This window comes from Calypte anna, chromosome 3, assembly GCF_003957555.1.
Source record: "Calypte anna isolate BGI_N300 chromosome 3, bCalAnn1_v1.p, whole genome shotgun sequence".
Lineage (NCBI taxonomy): Eukaryota > Metazoa > Chordata > Aves > Apodiformes > Trochilidae > Calypte > Calypte anna.
In genome coordinates, this window is record NC_044246.1 from 45,306,509 (window position 1) to 45,323,721 (window position 17,213).

At 39.0% G+C, this 17,213-nt stretch overlaps 1 protein-coding gene across 2 annotated transcripts in view; it reads right to left on the bottom strand.

Moving 5' to 3' along the window:
* The window catches only part of PLCB1 (phospholipase C beta 1), a 399,975-nt gene that overhangs the window by 289,943 nt on the left and 92,819 nt on the right, over positions 1–17,213 (bottom strand). The window lies entirely within an intron of this gene.

The following is a 17,213-nucleotide window of genomic DNA, read 5'->3' on the forward strand; positions in this document are numbered from 1 at the left end:
TCTCATCCTGTGACGGGGCATCTTTGGATGTTGCCATGTTAGTTCTTCCTTGAATGCCTTAACACTTATAAGCAAGAAGCGTTTAGAAGGAGGAAGGCTGCTGGAGATAGGAGCAGTCGATTCCTGGCTCCTTTGCAAGCATCCTTTGCACATCCATGTGGCATTCTGTGTCCTTCCACAGGAACACCACCCAACTGTCCTGTGAGACATGGACAGAACATCTGACTTGATTTAACACTACTTGGCAATCCTAAATCACATCTTAATACTGTCTGCCTCATTTACACTAGCATGTGGACTAACAGCCCATGCTAGCACAGCTCAATTACATACCAAGTATAGTCTACAAGTACTTCAGTGGGAGTGTGACCACTCTTTAATTAGAACTACAGCACTTCAATGCCCTTCAGCCTTCCAGTAGTAATTGCAAATGCTGCATGGAGAGCTTGAAATCTTTGTGCTGCAGAAAGCCACTATGATTTTTTAATCCCAAGGAGAAAAGAAAAAGATTTTCTCATGGATATGTTATCTGGAAACAAGTTACTTTGTGTCCTTACTTTTTTCCATCTTAAGGGACCTTTGTAGACAGCTTTTGCAGACCATTGTTGTCTATTAACACATGAGCTCTATCACCAATTTTAAAGCAACTGTGCAATCATTGCATCCTCCTTCATCCCCCATGTCACTCCCCATTCTCTTCTTTTATACTACCAGCTAAACTTCCATGAACTACCAGCCTGTTTAATGGAAACTTGGACTTTGAACTATTTTTAGCTCATACTTGCCTGAAACAGGACAAGGGTATCAAAACTTGCAGAGATTATGAAGAAATACAGGAAGGATTTTCTAAGTGATATTTTATAAATGTCCTTGTGAAATAACCCAATCTTTAATACAGCTATCTCTTTCCCAGCTCAGGAGCCCCTGAGTTCAGTTTAAAGCTGATTTTACTTCCAGATCTAGACTCCATTGATCCTTATCCTGCCTGACACGAGCACAACTGATGCTAGGAGTTTGTACAAAGCTCAATACCGAGTGCAGAAAAGTCCTTAACTTGCCGAAGTACGGGTAATCTCACTACGCAAGGAGACAACGGTGTAAGGAGTATCTAAAGATTGCAGAAGGCAGCAAGCACTAGCTCAGATGTCACGAAAATAAGACTTGGTTGACTGAAAAGACTAAGAAGCACTAAAAATAAAGGCTTTAACAGCAAACATATGAGAGAAACGAAAAATATTGAAGTAAAATGCATTTCAAAGAAAGGTGCCAAGCCACACACATACTAAATTTCAGCAGTTTTTCTTGTTGCTTTGTTTGTTTGGATTGGTCTCACATTTTAGCTTTTTTAAACAACAAAAAAAAAACCCAACCAGAATTTATAATTTATTCACTTACAAATGTGCAACTAGATCACCTATAACACAAGCATTTTTAAATGGAATGGAATAACACATTAGAAGGAGGCACAGAAAAGAAAATGGCAATGACCAGAACCCCAAGAACAGTACAAGGAACCTGAACAACTTTCCACAGGTCTGCATCCTCCTGGGTGGAGGAGGATGAGGAGGTATAGGGTTGGCTTTTGCCATCTGGACTAGTACTTCCAAGCAGCTTACATGTCACCAAACACTGGCAGAAAATGTGATAGCCTGAGGACTCAAGACCTTGCAAGGGCAGTCTAAGAAGAACAGGAGAAAAGAGGAATTTTGCAGGGGTACTTTGACAAGACCAGCTGGGCATGGCCAAAGAAAAGGTTGACCCCGTGAACATCCATTTTATGGCCTTGCTACACTGTTACTTTTCTGAAATAAAAAGGAGGGTTTAATGATTCTATCCCTCTAATTCTATTGATCCCTATTTGACAAGACTATTTAATTTGGAGGGATTCTTTCCTAGGTAGTAATTACAGAAGCCAAGGGAAAATAAAGGCCAAAGTCTCAGCCACTATCATGTAACAGAAAGGAATGGTCCAGGTTATATAAATACATTTGATATCTATGTAGAGGTCAGCAATAGCAATAGCCTGGTAGATGCTATAGCCTATGCTCTAAATTAAGTAGATGAGAGGAGGTTATTCATCCATGTAAGTGCCTCTGCAGGCAGCATTCAGAAGGGCTTGAATAAATCAGAATTCATAATATGTTGTTTCTTAGAATTTCTTTGGCTCAAAAATACCAACCCCCCTGGAATTCCCTGATCTCTGAGCACTTGCTTTCATCTTTCAAACAACTAATTAAGAGAACAGAGTGCAACTTCCTCCCAAATGAGAGAAAAGACCATTTCATATTTCCCTATTGCAAAATGTGGACAGACGTTTATAATTAGAAAATACATTTAAGCACTGGACAGAAAAATGCTCCATTTCCTGTGCAGCACAACAGCCCAAACCTTCCTCTGCTTATGCTAACAGGAGTTTTGCTACTGACTTCCTATGTGCAGGCTTGGAAACTGCTCTCTGTGCTGCATGAAGCACAAACCCCATACCAACTAGAAAAAGAGAGGAACAAAACAAAAGTACCAAAAAAACCCTCTCCGAGTCAAATTTTTCCCTGTTTAGAGCCATCCAGTCACTGCTGTTGGGACTTAATCTTCCAATAAGAGGAACAAGTGGTAGATTCCCTACACACACACACCCCCCACAGTAATTTATAACACAAGAACTTCAGAGAAGTGAATTATTAATCCTACCATGTTTGTTTTCAATTAGCAGCTAAGACAGAGACACATTTATATAGGCCTAGATTGTGCAATCTCACTTCTATGGCTAAGCACCCACCACAAAAGCAACAGATTGCGCAACCCTCGGTGACTGCTCAAGCGCTTATAATTAGGCCCGTCTGAATTTAATATAGTAACACTGATTTATACCAGCTGAGGATCTGGCTCACTCCTATTTTAAACTGCCCAAAATGATGCCAAGTGAATCACAGTGTCTTGGGAACTTGCTCATGACGTAACCCCAGCTACAAAGCAGGATTCCTTCTTGATTGCACCGGGGAGCTCTGCTGAAGAGCCAGTGGCAGCACAGCGGGCTGAGAGCAGAATCAAGTGTCCTACAGAACTGCACAAAAACTATGTCAAGGAGACATAGCATAAGGGGGTGTGCATTACAACAGCTGCACGGGTTAGTTCATCGAGATAGCTTGTTACTTACATGCCTAACAAAAAATAATTCTGCTCTGCTCTGAGTGCTCCCTGTGGCTGAGTAGTTGTGGATGGCTCTGACCTATGTTTGCTCAGCCTCCGTTTCTGGTCACGCGTTCTTTTTCCCCACTACACGAAGTGTTGCTGCAGGCTGCTAGAAACCGTGGAGCCCTTCTCATCCTCATGTTGCCTTAAGCCATGGCCCATCAGGGGTATGGTCTAACTGATACACAGCTAATTAAACTCTAAAAACTTATTTTCCATTTAGCTTTAAAAGTTACTGCTTGCACTTCCACTTCTGAAGAGGCAACTGCAAAGCTCAGCTAATTCTCATAAATATTACAAGTCCATCTAAAGGAAGACACAACATTGCCTTCAAAGTTTGTCTGATAAGAGGGCTGCAAAACAAACACTGAAAAACTGAGACAGTTTTGTAAGCAAGCACCATTGAGTGGTAGTGGATGGCAACATCAGCATTAAAGCTTGTAAAGGAAAAAAAGCCATTCCCTTTTCCCCTTCAGTTTGCTGAAGCTAACTTCAAAGAGAGACTGAAAAAGCATCTATTTGGAAGAGTTATTCATAAGGAGGTGTTTGACATTAAAAAAAAACAATTTCAACATTTTCTACACTGAAATGAATTTATGCAGTTCTCAGTTACTTTTATTTTTATTTTGCATTTTAAAAGTCTTACTTAAAATAAAACCACAAGACAGTAATGTATTTACAACCTGCTAAAAAGACAATATTACGATCAACATTTGAACCCAATTGGGAACAATTATGAGTTATGCTAATGAAGAATCTGTCCCTATAGATTTGGCGTAAATATATACACAAACTCAGCAATTTAAAACCATTTATAGAAAACACCTTGTTCAGGTTTCAGAGAATCTGACAGCATGCTCATCAATCAACTACACTCAGATTATACCAGGACTGACATTCTTTGCAGTGAGAATGTACAGTTAGTGCCAATTTAGAAAGTGTACTTTCACAGCTAGGGGATGTTAGATATAATGCCCCTGTTAAAACAGTAGCTATTTTTCCCCATTACTATCAAGAACAAACAGAATGAAGTATCATTAAGAATAAAATGAAGGAAGTACAGTAATTTGTCTCCTCATCCCAAAGGAAAACTGTGGAGGACTGGTGAGGTTGATTTAACAGAAGCCTGCATCGACGGCTACTAGAAGAACTAGCAAGGCTGTGAGAGCTGAGCTAAGGTAGCTTTGTGTTTCCCTGAATGTCCCATTACCGAACTCATCAGCTGCATCTCACTAGAGAGAGACAGTCCCAGAACAATGTTTCCTTCAGGCAGCACACAAGTCAGTTATTAAAGCATCAAAATCATCTCCTGTGTCAATAAACAAGCAGCACAGTAGCACATACATCCTGAAGTCAAGGATAAAACTCTCCCTAACAACAGGAAAGTCTTTTACTGCAAAAAGTTGTCCTTCACAAGTACAAAGTGTTTTATTACCTTCCCACCCACTCTTTTTAACAAGCCATTGAAGGTTATTAATTATTATATATTAATGCTGTAGCTTGCCAACCTGTCCATTTCTAGCTCCTTGCAGCTGATGACATCCTCACAGAGGTTATAAAAAAGCAAATGCAATGCATCCAAGTAATGGAACTAATACTCAGGTTGCACTGAACACATATTTCTAGGTAAAGCACTGGCTTTCCACAGAGTTATTACCTTTTTTTGCATGTTCAAATTTGGTTAAAGGGACTCCTGAAATTTCGGCTTCTGAAACATCTGTTACAAAACCCAAAGCCTGAAACAAATCTACCACCCCGGTACCCAAAATAAAAAATAGTGAGAGGCATAACTGTTCCTGAGGGACAACACACAAAACACTTCATGGACTCCACACAAAACACTTCATGGACTCCACTGTTTCACTCAAAATCACTCGTTTTCAAGCTCTTTCTTTCTGGCCAAGAAACACTAGCAGAAAATCACTGCAGACCCATTCATTCAGAGCATGAGGCTAAGTATGTTTCAGAGAAGTTCAGTTCCTGGACCTTTCTCTCACAGGATTTATTTTAAGTGGGGAGCTGCTTGTCATCACCAGCACTCCATCTCCCCACAGAATTAGTGGAGATGCTCTGCCATGTCTTCTGCTACCTACAGGGCTAAGAGGCCTCCTTGGAGGCAGGGAGTGATGAAGATGGAAGAATGTACGTGTGCTCCTCTTGACAGCCTGGCCAACAAGGAGAGATGGTTTTAAACATTGCTTTGACCACATGAGCACCTTTGGTCTGGACTGGCATTCTGACCATATACAGACACTCCCTCTTTACAACTCATGGAATCCAGTCGTGGGACTGGCAAGTGAATGGTTCAGGTTAGTGCTTTCCCAACTCAGAGCACAACTTTGACCCTCACAGTCCAACCTGCCAAGTGAATTCCCAGCTGGCCCTCTCTGGAAATACTCCCTCACTTCCTTCTTCAGCCTCTCGTGTTCCTCAAGTAAAAAAGTATGGATCAAGTAAAAAAGTATGGATCATCAGACAAGGAGGAGGTCAATGCTCTTGGGACCCTGATATACCTGGCTCTCCAGATGGCTCTGCCACTCCTCTTGGTTAAAGCATCTAGTGAATAACAATTACAATGAACTGTAACTGGATGGACGGATGGATCCAAGTAAACAAATTCAATGGATTTGGTATCACATGAAATGGAAATTTTTCAAAAATTACTTGAACACAATACCTTTTTATAACCCAAAACAAAGTACCTGCAAGTCTGAACCTAAGCTAAACGTTATCTGGGTGATTATTAACTGTTCTCAAGCCAAAAGTATTAGAGGACCTCAGCACCTTAAAGGCAAAAACCAGTATTTATAATTTGACTCAACTGCTCTTTTGGTTTTTTAGCTTGCAGGGTCTTTTATAAGTGCCAAGTTACATGAAAACCCTACTAAAAGGCCCTTAGAGCAAGCACTCCTACAGAAGAGTAAGCCACTAACCACAAAGTTGTTGCTATCAATAACACTCTGTCAATGTATCTCCAGAGACATAAGAACCTTGACATTTTCTAGTACAGGCAAAGCAGTACATATCAAGCACTAGGCTATTAGGAAAAAAAAAAAAGAGAAGGAATTTTCATGCTAAGTACCCTTTTAATAATGAAAGTAAAACAAGTCTTCTGCATCTATGCATATAGTTATTTGCTGCTTCATTACAGAAAATTCCATTTGCTTGGATTTACAGCTACTGTGGCTAACCAGTCTAGAAAGTAGTATATTCATTTCACAATTCATATCTCAGTGCAAATAGTCAGGCAGCAGAAGAATATTCAGAGATAAAGCTTTGCTACCTGTCTTCATTATAGAAAAGCACCTGGCACCAGCAGGTGAAGGACACACCAAAGAGTCAGTGTGCTGTGGAGGGGAATCATCTCAGATTTTAAAGTAATGCAGTGGAAAAGTAGAAAATTTCCATAGCAACATACACCTTTTGTCTGCTTCCACTCCAGCCATGTCTGAAGCTACAATTCTAGTTCAAAGTCTTCAGTACTTGATTTGGTATAAGGCCAGCTTGGCAGCTAAAAAAAATTTACTTCCTCTGTTTGCTGAAGAATCAGGATAGAGTCAACAAAAGCAAACCACAACTTTATGAGCTTATCGTCTAAATACACAAGAAAATCAGTGGATGAAATGAGAAGAAAGTACATGGAGTCATCTCCCATCAGCACAGAAGAAAAGAGCACAAAAGCTGGACAGGTGTCTCCATATCTTAATCCTACACCCATCAACTTGCAGTCTCATTACGGTGCTGCTGCCTTTGCAACACTGCTCTGCTTTCCAGGAAAGACAGTGTGCTCTAAGAGACAGAACTGGAGTGTAACAGAGGTACTACACCAGTGTTTGGAGCTTTAGAATGGCAGGAACCTGAGAGGTTCTGGAGAAATTGGTTAAAAATGATATAACCAATATCAAATTGAAGAGAAATCAAGTCCTGGCACAGTTAAAAACGCCTGCCTGGTCACTTAGTTTCCCATTAGAGAGTGCTGCTTCCCACAGCCACCCAGCTGTGGATGAGCTGCATGGGTCTTTTCTTGTCCTAAATGTTTTGAGAGGCTCCTTCAGAAGCTTCCATCCCACTGCACTCTGCTGCAGCACAATGGGACATCCCACACAACCAGAAGGTTGCCTCCCAACCTCAGGAAGATGCAAGCACAACTGTGGCTTGAAATGACAAGTTTGTCATCCAAACAACTTGGTTTGCTTGCAGCTGGCAGTAGGGGTTGAACAGACACAAGTATCTTGAACTTGGTTTGGTTCTGCTGCTCGTCCCACTCACACTGCTGAATGACAACAGGAGAAGGAGAACTGATGAGGTGCAGACACATTCAAAAGAGGAAAATGCTGGGGGAGGACCTGTTTCAAAAAAAAATACAAAGCATATTGTAGGCAGCCTTCATAATGGTACTTGACTGATTTTTATTCACATAACTGAGAAAAACCTAGCAATTTTTAGCTTTAGAGTCACAAGGAAAAGTACAGAGAACTGAAGTTTTAAGCAGCCAACTAAAAATCAGTGTTTCTATTAATAAAACTCTCTTTTCATATCAAAAGTCACAATCAATGTGTGATAATGATTAAATGCTTTCTCAGAGAGGGTGATATGAAATTCTGGGGGTGATGCTCTTCTACCATTATTTCACACTGCCCAAGGAATCACACAGACTACACAGACCAGTATTATGTTTTTTCTTTTGAACCAAATGTGTTATTTTCAGCAGAGTGCCCTGACTGGTGAAGACCTGGAGCAGAGACTTTTATCTCAGCTGGAAGAAGCACTGTACAACTCCTGCCTACTCCCCACACTGCTCTACCACTACACATGACATTGCAGATCCTCCTCAGACAACTCTGTTGACCAACAGAAGATTTTTATTTCCAAGATTGAAAAAGACCAAGTCCTTTGAACTTCTTCTATACCAGTTCTTTTCTATTCAGGTATCATAAGTTTGATACAACCAAATGAACAGCAACACATTGTGGCTTTGAATATATGTTTTTAGAAAAGCCCAGAGCTTTTGACTGCTTGACATTCAAACAACAAATATTCTTTATAAACGTAAAATCAAGAAAACTGGGAGAAGATGAGGAACCTGAAATTGCTCTGCTCCCTGCTTAGCACAAGGAGCACCAACAGAGCACTACATGCCCTACTTACACACCTGTAACTTGCGTGGATAGATAAAAGAATAAAAACTGAAGATTGCACAGAAGCACAATGTGTATTGCTGCCAGCTCCTCTAGCTAAGGGCCTGGCATGTGTTACTTAACTGTAAAATACACAGCCCAGGCACACTTCCAATTGAGGACTCCAGATATAACATGACATTTAAAGACTAAAGACAATAGCTAAAAACTCAAATTCATCTTTGTAAATTAAGACAGTTCGTGGCTTTAGAGTCCAAGGTCTGGCTTTTGGGAGATAATTAAAGTTGAAAAAAGCACTAAAACACATGTTGATAAGATTCCTCCCCTAGACACAAAGGTCTCTTGGGATCAGGTTTTGGGTTTTTCTGCTAGAATATCCATTATTAAAAGGTGCAGATTTCTCACGTGTTTTTAAATAAATCATCCTGGTCTTACATCTAATCCGTACCATACCTGGAGTCTGAAGATAACCTAAAACACCATTCACATTTTAGAAAATGGAAAGAAGGGGAAATGAACACAGCAGATCTAGGCACATTAGACTGATATGCAAAGCTTTAGATCAGATGATGAAAGGAGTATAATAATGTGAAGCAAAACCAAACCGAAACAAAAGAGAGACCGCATGAGCTTTCCAGCCAGATCATACCTAAGTAAGCTGATAAAATTTTTCAAGACCTTCTCTGCCTCGATTTTGACTATTACATCATCTGGAACTGAAATAACATCCAACACTCTGGTCAACAGTACTCAGAGGCAAATTTACCTTGAAGGAGGAGAGAGAGTCTTCTCTTCCTAGAGAAGACTAAAAAAAGTTGGCTTTCACAGAATAGCAAAAAGAAAGCTAAGAAGGGTATGATTATTGTCTATAAATATATGCATTTGTATAACCAGTTGAGAGGAAGAGAAGCTATTCAATCTAGAAAGATATAAAAACTAAGCTATAGAGATTCTAATGAGTATGGGCAAAATTAGGACTGTATTTCTTTAGCAACGGAAAGGAAAAAAGAACCAACAAACTTTCAAAGTAGAGTTTGACATGTTTCTGAACATGAAAATATACATTTAGTACATATACATGTACTAAACAGTATTAAAAAAACCTGAACACCAAAACATTTTTCCATAGTATAGACTTAAAAGAATCATATATATTTACAGCTAAATCCTTGACTTCTTATCATTCCAACCACCATATATCTTCATGATAGAATGACAGAACAGCTTGTCTTTTAAAAGACCTTAAAGATCATCTAGTTCCAACCCCCCCTGCATGGGCAGTGACATCTATAAATTTGCCATGGAACAGGTTAAAGAATGATTCATTAAATACTTATTTATAAGTGGTGTCTTTTTTTGGTCTTCTTAATACTCTAACACAGCAAAAGAAAAGCTTTTCCCAGACAGATCTTCAATACCTTGCTACTCTCAAGGAGGAAAAAGAACACAAACACCATCTGAAGATGTCATGTGCAGCCAAACAGATGAAAATAATTTCATGAAGCACACGATATAAGCACAGGAAAGCATCGGTTTGTCATTAGGCAAATCGTATTTTGCTTCTTCAAATAAAAATGGTTCATAGTGCAGTAACTCAAGCAACCCTCTGTGCAACAATTCTTGTTGGAAAACACTCACTCCACTGTCTCATTTCACTTCACCTGTGGTTGCCATATTTTAATACCCCTTACTACCTCTATTTTCTGCTTACCTTATAAATATGATTTTAGGACATAGTTACTTATTCAGTATTTATTAGGGAAGCAATCAGAGCCAAGTAAGATTTTTCTAACTTATTTTAAACAGGCTGCAATTATTTTTTCATGCTCCCAGGTTTTATAAGAGCGTTTTAAAAATCAAAGCAAAAAACAGAGAATCCCCAGATCAGAATCACAGGGTGAATCTCTAAAGATTAAATTTACATTCATCTGCTATTAATCTAAATGAATAATATTCTTCATTATTATTTTATAAATCTCTAGATAGATCTGGGAAATTATTTTTATTAAGCTATTTGCATGTGCATGCCTAGGATTCTTCTAGACTTGGCAGCTATACTTGAAATTAGAATTTACACTGAATGAGGAAGCATGGGTCATTCTGCAAACAAAACAAAGATGAAGTCAATGACAACTTGTTGGAAGACCTTGAGTTCTTGCCAAGCCATGCTTCCCAAAATATTTTGCCCTCCACCACAGTCAAACCTCAATTATTAGCTACTCTCTCCTGTAGGAGCCGGATGTTCTGCAGAGGAAATGCACATAAATGAAATGTAACCAAGTCATAACTGAGAGAAAAACTTGGTGACACTCAGATGTGTGATTCGGTTCTTCTTTAATCAAACTAGAGAATGCACTTTTCTTAATAGTGACTCATTTCAGCCTATGCCTTAAGTGTGCTAATGGTTGTGTTGAGCATTACTCTCAGGCTGTAACACACTCATGATTTTCCATTTGTTTCATTCTAACAGTATGGGGACTGATATAAGGTGGGGGTTTTGCTATCTGTGACTTGTCTCCACTTGTTGACCACACACACACACGAACCCCATTTTCCTCTCCTGTCAAGGCGCTCCTTGCTCTTTCCTGTTTATATTTTGTTCCCGTATGTGGAGTTAAACACAAAGCAGCAAACTCGAGGTTTGCCCTGTTGTCTAATGACGTTTCCTTATTTAGCAGTTACTTTTACTGCAATCTTCTGGTCTCTCCCCCACAAACATTCTCAGTTCTTTCTCAGTTCTTTTCTCTGGAGTATAATTATCCAAAGTACCTTTCCCCCAGCAGCAGCACACAACTCCTTCTTGCTTACCAAAAAAACCACACAAAACACAAAACGTTTCAATCCTGAGAGAGTACTGCAGAAGAAGATTAGGATCCAAATGCTTCTTTGGATTTTACATAATGGTTACAGTTTAAAAGGACCTTAAAGATCATCAAGATCCAACCCCCTGCATGGGCAGGGATACCTCCCGTTAGGCCAGGTTGCATGAGGCTTCATCCAACCTGGCCTTAAACCCTTCCAGAAGAGGGCACTAACAACCTCCCCAGATAACCTGTTCCAGTATCTTACTACCCTTAAACCTTATTTGTACTAAAAAGATACCTGAGCCTCTAAAATGGACAGAACAATACCTCAATGTCTGCATTTTTGAAACTTCTCAAGGACAGTTTCCTTGGCACAGCAAACCTGCAACCCTGAAGAGCAGGTAACACCCAGGAAAAGCAAGATAGAATCTGTTCATATTGCATATTATCAGAAAAACTGTATCACTGTGTCCACTTGTCCAGCACTCTCCATTACATGACCTGGACGTCAGCTCTTAAATTATTTGCCAAACTTTAACAATTCAGCATGAAATAATCATGCTGGATGACTGCCTAGGCTGGGGAGGGTTGGTTGTTCTGTTCTTAAAGTAGCAGCCAGGGTGACTTTACAAATTTCCTCATATGAAACTGCAATTACTGAAACAAGGCAAATCACTCTAAAGGAGATGAAAGGGAGCCAAAATGACTTGTACAATATGTTTTATACATGCTTCAAAATATCAACTATTTCTTGTATATGGGAAGATCTAAAGCCTTCCTTCTTGGAGAAATACCTCTGAATTTTAACAGTGAAACAAGTTGTTGCTTCCTACCAGACCTGTCAAAATACAGGCAAGTTTGGACAAACTAGAACACTAGACACTCTCACAAACTAGAACACTAGACAATTGTATAACATATTGAAGAATGTATATTCATATTATTATTATCCAGATGAATAAAGAAACTAAAATGAAGTTTACTGTAGCGCTTTATAACTTCTAAGTCATTGACCTTGCAGCCTATGCAATCTCTTAACAAGCATCTCATTTCACATGTAATAAAATTATTGTTAAGAATCAACTGTAAGAATGAGTGTGTCTTCAAAGCAAGATAGTTAAAAAAAAAAAAAGCTTGGCAGACATAGAAAATGGATCCTTTTTCAGTGAACTGGAAGAGACACAGCAGATTTTGACAAAATCTTGAATAAACTTTTAAACTTATGGAGAGTAAACACAGAAATCTGCAAGCACAAGGGTGTGGGGTTTTTTCCAGAGATATGGCAGTTTGTAAACCAACAGTGAAAGGTGAGAGATCTACTCAGGAGAACAAAGAGAACACCATTTGGGTTGAGGCTCGGGTTGGTGAAATCACCTACTGTGGTGTTATTCCACGCACACATCAGATCAGGCATTTCAATGATGAGACTTTAATTGCAGCTTGGTCATTCTCGAAAATCCCTCCCATAACACATACCTAGGCTGGCTGTAAATAAGGACAGTAGGGATGGTGACACACAATACTCAAAATTAGAAACTGTCTGACAGCTAAGCCCATGAAAAGATGCATGGCAGGGAAGAGAGCAAGTAAACAGGAACTTGCTAGAAGGTCAAATCTGTATGGTTTGTGGTCAACTCTTGCAGCTTTATGATGACAATTGTGATATTTAGGCTTATGAGTCAAAGCTCCTGTACATGAATTACAGGATTAAACATGGAATGTGATGCATTGAGCAATACACAAGATTTTAGGCATGTATATCCTGGCTTTTATGTGTAGTCAGGGAAAAATACTTTATACCATTAAAATAAAAAGACTTCTAGGTTCTCCTGACCTTTCCTCAGCTATTGACGACTAAACTCTAGTAAGTACAGGCCACATTTCTCCATGCTCCCTTATTTTTAATAACTACTGTTGTTTTAAGTGCAACAACTGGTGGCAAACCAAAAAAGCATCTCACAGAAGTAAACACAAAACGTGCAAAAAGTCTGATATAACCTTTTGACGGTGAAACAGCTGCTTTTCTGTAAGCCTTGTTTAGGTCTCACTGGACTAGACCTGGATGTATTAGTCAATATGACTAAAGAAGTCCAAGTCTACTGGCACAGGAGAGTTTTTCCCATTATGTATGAAGTGTTAACTTCATTTATGAAATAAGCACAGATGAATGTGTTACTATTCACTAAAATGAAGCAATACACTTAATTTACTCAAGCCAATGGCTAATATTACAGAAGTTTGTACAACACTAAATTTCACTGAGCAGAGCAATTAGTTAGCATAAAGCCAAACTTAATAAAGACATTTTGCCTATGACTCTTTGAAAGCACCTGCTGATATACCCTAAATCACAACTGAAAAACTTCCTAACATAAACATATACTCTTACTGTCTTCTGATATTCCCATGCATGAAGAGTTTTAAGACTTTTGCTATAAATGTAGCAATTTGGAAAAAGAAAACAAACAAAAAACCACAAACAAACAAGAAAGAAAGGGACTTGTGGCCCTCTTTTTTCTACATCTTCTATTTGTATTGCTGTTGTGAAACTTGCCTCTTCTATAATATCCCCCATGCAGACTCATGATGTTGTAAAATTTATACCTTTAGTCCAGACTCTAATCTACTTGATCTTCCAAATCTGTCTTTGAAAACTAATCTGTGTATCAAGAGTAATTGGGCTGTACATATATGAAGAGGCAATGGCATTCCAGTTTCCTTTACTAAAAAAAATACAACTTCTCATTCACAAAAATTCGCAGAAAGAGCTTTAATTTCTCTGAATATCTGGCCTTGCATGTCAGTTCAGATCAGAATTCACCTTCTTCAATACAGCAAGGCCTCCTAAATCATTCAATCATGGAATGGTTTGGGTTGGAAGGGACCCTAAAAATTTTCTAGTTCCAACCCCCCTGCATAGTAGGGACACCTCCCACTAGATCAGGTTGCTCAAGGCCCCATCCAACCTGGCCTTGAACACTCTCAGGGAGGGGGCAGCCACAACTTCCTCAGGCAACCTGTTCCAGCACCTTTAGTAAAGAATTTCCTCCTAATATCTACTCTAAATCTCCCCTCTTCAAGTTTTCAACCATTGCCCCTCGTCCTCTCACTACAACCTATAAAAAAATCCTTACCCCAGCTTTCCTGTAAGGCCCCCTTCAGATATTGGAAAGCTGCTATAAGGTCACCTTGGAGCCTTCTCTTCTCCAGGCTGAAATTTTAAAGCTGTCTATCTGTTCTTTAAAATATCTTTTTATTTAGGTTTGGCAAAGGCCAAACCCTCAGTAGTCCATGTCCTCACAGGGATTATTTACCGCCTTGATTAAAGAAGAACAGAATAACATAGCTAATTAAAAAGAAGCAGCTAGGGCTTTCTATTAGACTTGAAATTGCATACAAACTGCAACTGCAGCTACCTTTATGGATAAACAGACCTTAGCCAATTATTGCAGCAGCATACCAAATTAAGATACAGAATCAAACTATCTTAAACATGAGATTAATTTCTTCAACAAGTACATGCCCATGCTGGCAGAACTCTTCTGCAGCTTCCTTGTCATTATGGCCCTGAAGGAAGAACACAGATCATTAAAGGTTGTCAAAGTTCGGTGGTTTAAAACCACAGAGTTGCTTTAACACCACCAGGAATGGTATTTCACTAGTTTTTCATTATTATTAATAATATTTGTTATGCATTCAACAAACAAATTTATGCTTCTGAAAGATCCTATCAATATTTGAGTAGCATGACTAACCTTCAGCAAATGAGCCAATTGATCTAGAACTTTTATTGCCCTGGATACAGTACCTATATTTGATCATCTTATAAATTATTGCTCATCTCTGATTCTCAGAAGATTTTGAATTATCTATTATCAAACAAAAGTCTAAATAATGTAGTGCTATTATTCCACTGATGGTATATAGGTTTCCCTTCTCCCAGATTCAGTTAAAAGAGGTCTGAGCGTATAGACTCTATTAATTTCAGAAATATTGGAGGCATCTCTTTGATTTTTCTATACTTTCCATACAGGAACAGGAACCCACACATCATCTTTTCCTCCAGCAAAAAGTCTCAAGGAAAGAGTACAGCAAGGCAGAGAGTATTTCTCAACATCCTCTAGTGATCCATTTTGTTTCTGAAGGGGTTCCTTACTCTGTCAGAGTCCAAGGCAGACTAAACGCCAAGCATTATGATGGAGCAGGAAAGCCTTGCTTCCTGAATGGATTGAAAGGGAAATTTTGTAAGCAGCTAGAAAATTACCATTTACTTTGGCTACTTAAAGCCTCCTAGAGTTTCCCTGGAATACAGAAAACCTCCCTGGGACCGTCTTAGCATGTTTCTGCATTTGGCAGCTGCTAAGAAAAATTGGTTTCACTTCAAGAGCAAATGCAATGCTTCCTCCTGAGTTCTCCCATACAAAACATCAAAAGATGTCCTCCAGCACGAGTGGCACATGTTGATGAGGGGAGCACATCTTGAAGGTTGCCACATATGGCATGCACTATCGACTGTACAATTTGTGAGCTTGGATTATGCTCTGCAGTTCACCAATGATGGGACTCTCACCCCAGTACCTAAAACCTCTGAGCACCTTCCAAGGGTGTTCTAAAGCTGGCAGACCATTCCTTTCTTTGCTTATGAGTCTAGGAAGCAGCCCTGCACTTGGTAATAAAATGTGTCCCAAGGGCACGCAGAATCATCACTTCTCCCTTTACAGGCGCATTTAGCAACTCCCTGTTTCTCTTTCAATCTCAAAATTAAATTGTTCCTAAAATGCTAAAGGTTATGTATAGAGTGGGAATAAATGAACTCTTGTTTCTGATACCTGGTAGGAAAACATATTTGTTTCTAAGAATTATGGTAGCAATTGTAACGTGTTATAGGATTTCATACAGCTGCACTTACTGCTCCTTGAGCATAATAAAAACGGGGGGGGGAAATCTGCTTTGAATTCATTATGTAATTTCTATGGCTTTTAGGAAGGACATTTTAACAACTGCCTACTATGCATGCAGGTTAACATACATCTCATACATTATGGAGTCAATATCGCACCCTATGTAAATCTCAGAGTTCAGCATGTCCTGAATTAAATTCTGTAATGACTTCTAAAGATGAGAGTACAATCTGTAATGTCAATACCATACTGTAGTCCATGGTTATAATTTGTTAGGTCAATAATTCACCACAAGCTACTAAACTTAGTACTGGCTTCCTCAAGAGTGGTAAAAAAATTGTTTAAAAGCTTTCCAATTATGTATTTATAGTTGTCTATAATTAGCTCTGCCGCATCACAGAAATACAGCACAGAAATTATATAAATGAGACTGTGATTTTAATTTCACACTTATTCTCTGAAAAGTGGCATAAACAAATGCAACTGCTTGTCTAGTGTTCGATAGCCTTAATCCTGAGCATCATCTGAGCAGCCAAGAAAGACTCCTTGATGTTTTGTTCTCTGTTGATTACATCAATAGACTGAGCAGGAGCCTAAGGCCAATTCCTATCTAAGAAATAACAAGATAGAATCTGATGAGAAAACCATCTGATTCCACCTTGTAATTCAGTACTGGTAAGCAGCTGAGAGCAGGCAGGTCTTCAGGTTGCAGCTGTCACAGAAAAAGGACTGGCTGCAGGACCAGATTAAAGAGATGTGAGGGGGAACACACCTCTAATCTCTGCTATCACAGAATTTGATAAAGGTCCACCAAGCAGAGGTTCAACAAAAAGTCAGTAAAACTTTCTTTTCTCTTTTTTTTTTTTTTTTTTTTTTTTTTTTTTTTTAAATAGCATAAAATGTTCTGTGTTAGGCGATAAGGCCTACTATGGCATGCAGAAGTGCTGGCTGTGATCTGTGGTGTTTGAATGCTTTCAAAAGATTGTCTCTACCTTTGAGATCAATATGAGCTCCGTGAATGGAAAAAAAGCCTAGCTGGCATATGTTAATGTACAGCAGCTCAAAGATTCCTTTTTTTTTTTCATCTATATGCCAGGAACCTAAGACATTTTTTTTTTAACAAGACATTTTTTATTGAAGATGCAGATAACATTTATTATTTACAATTAGGTTCTTTATGC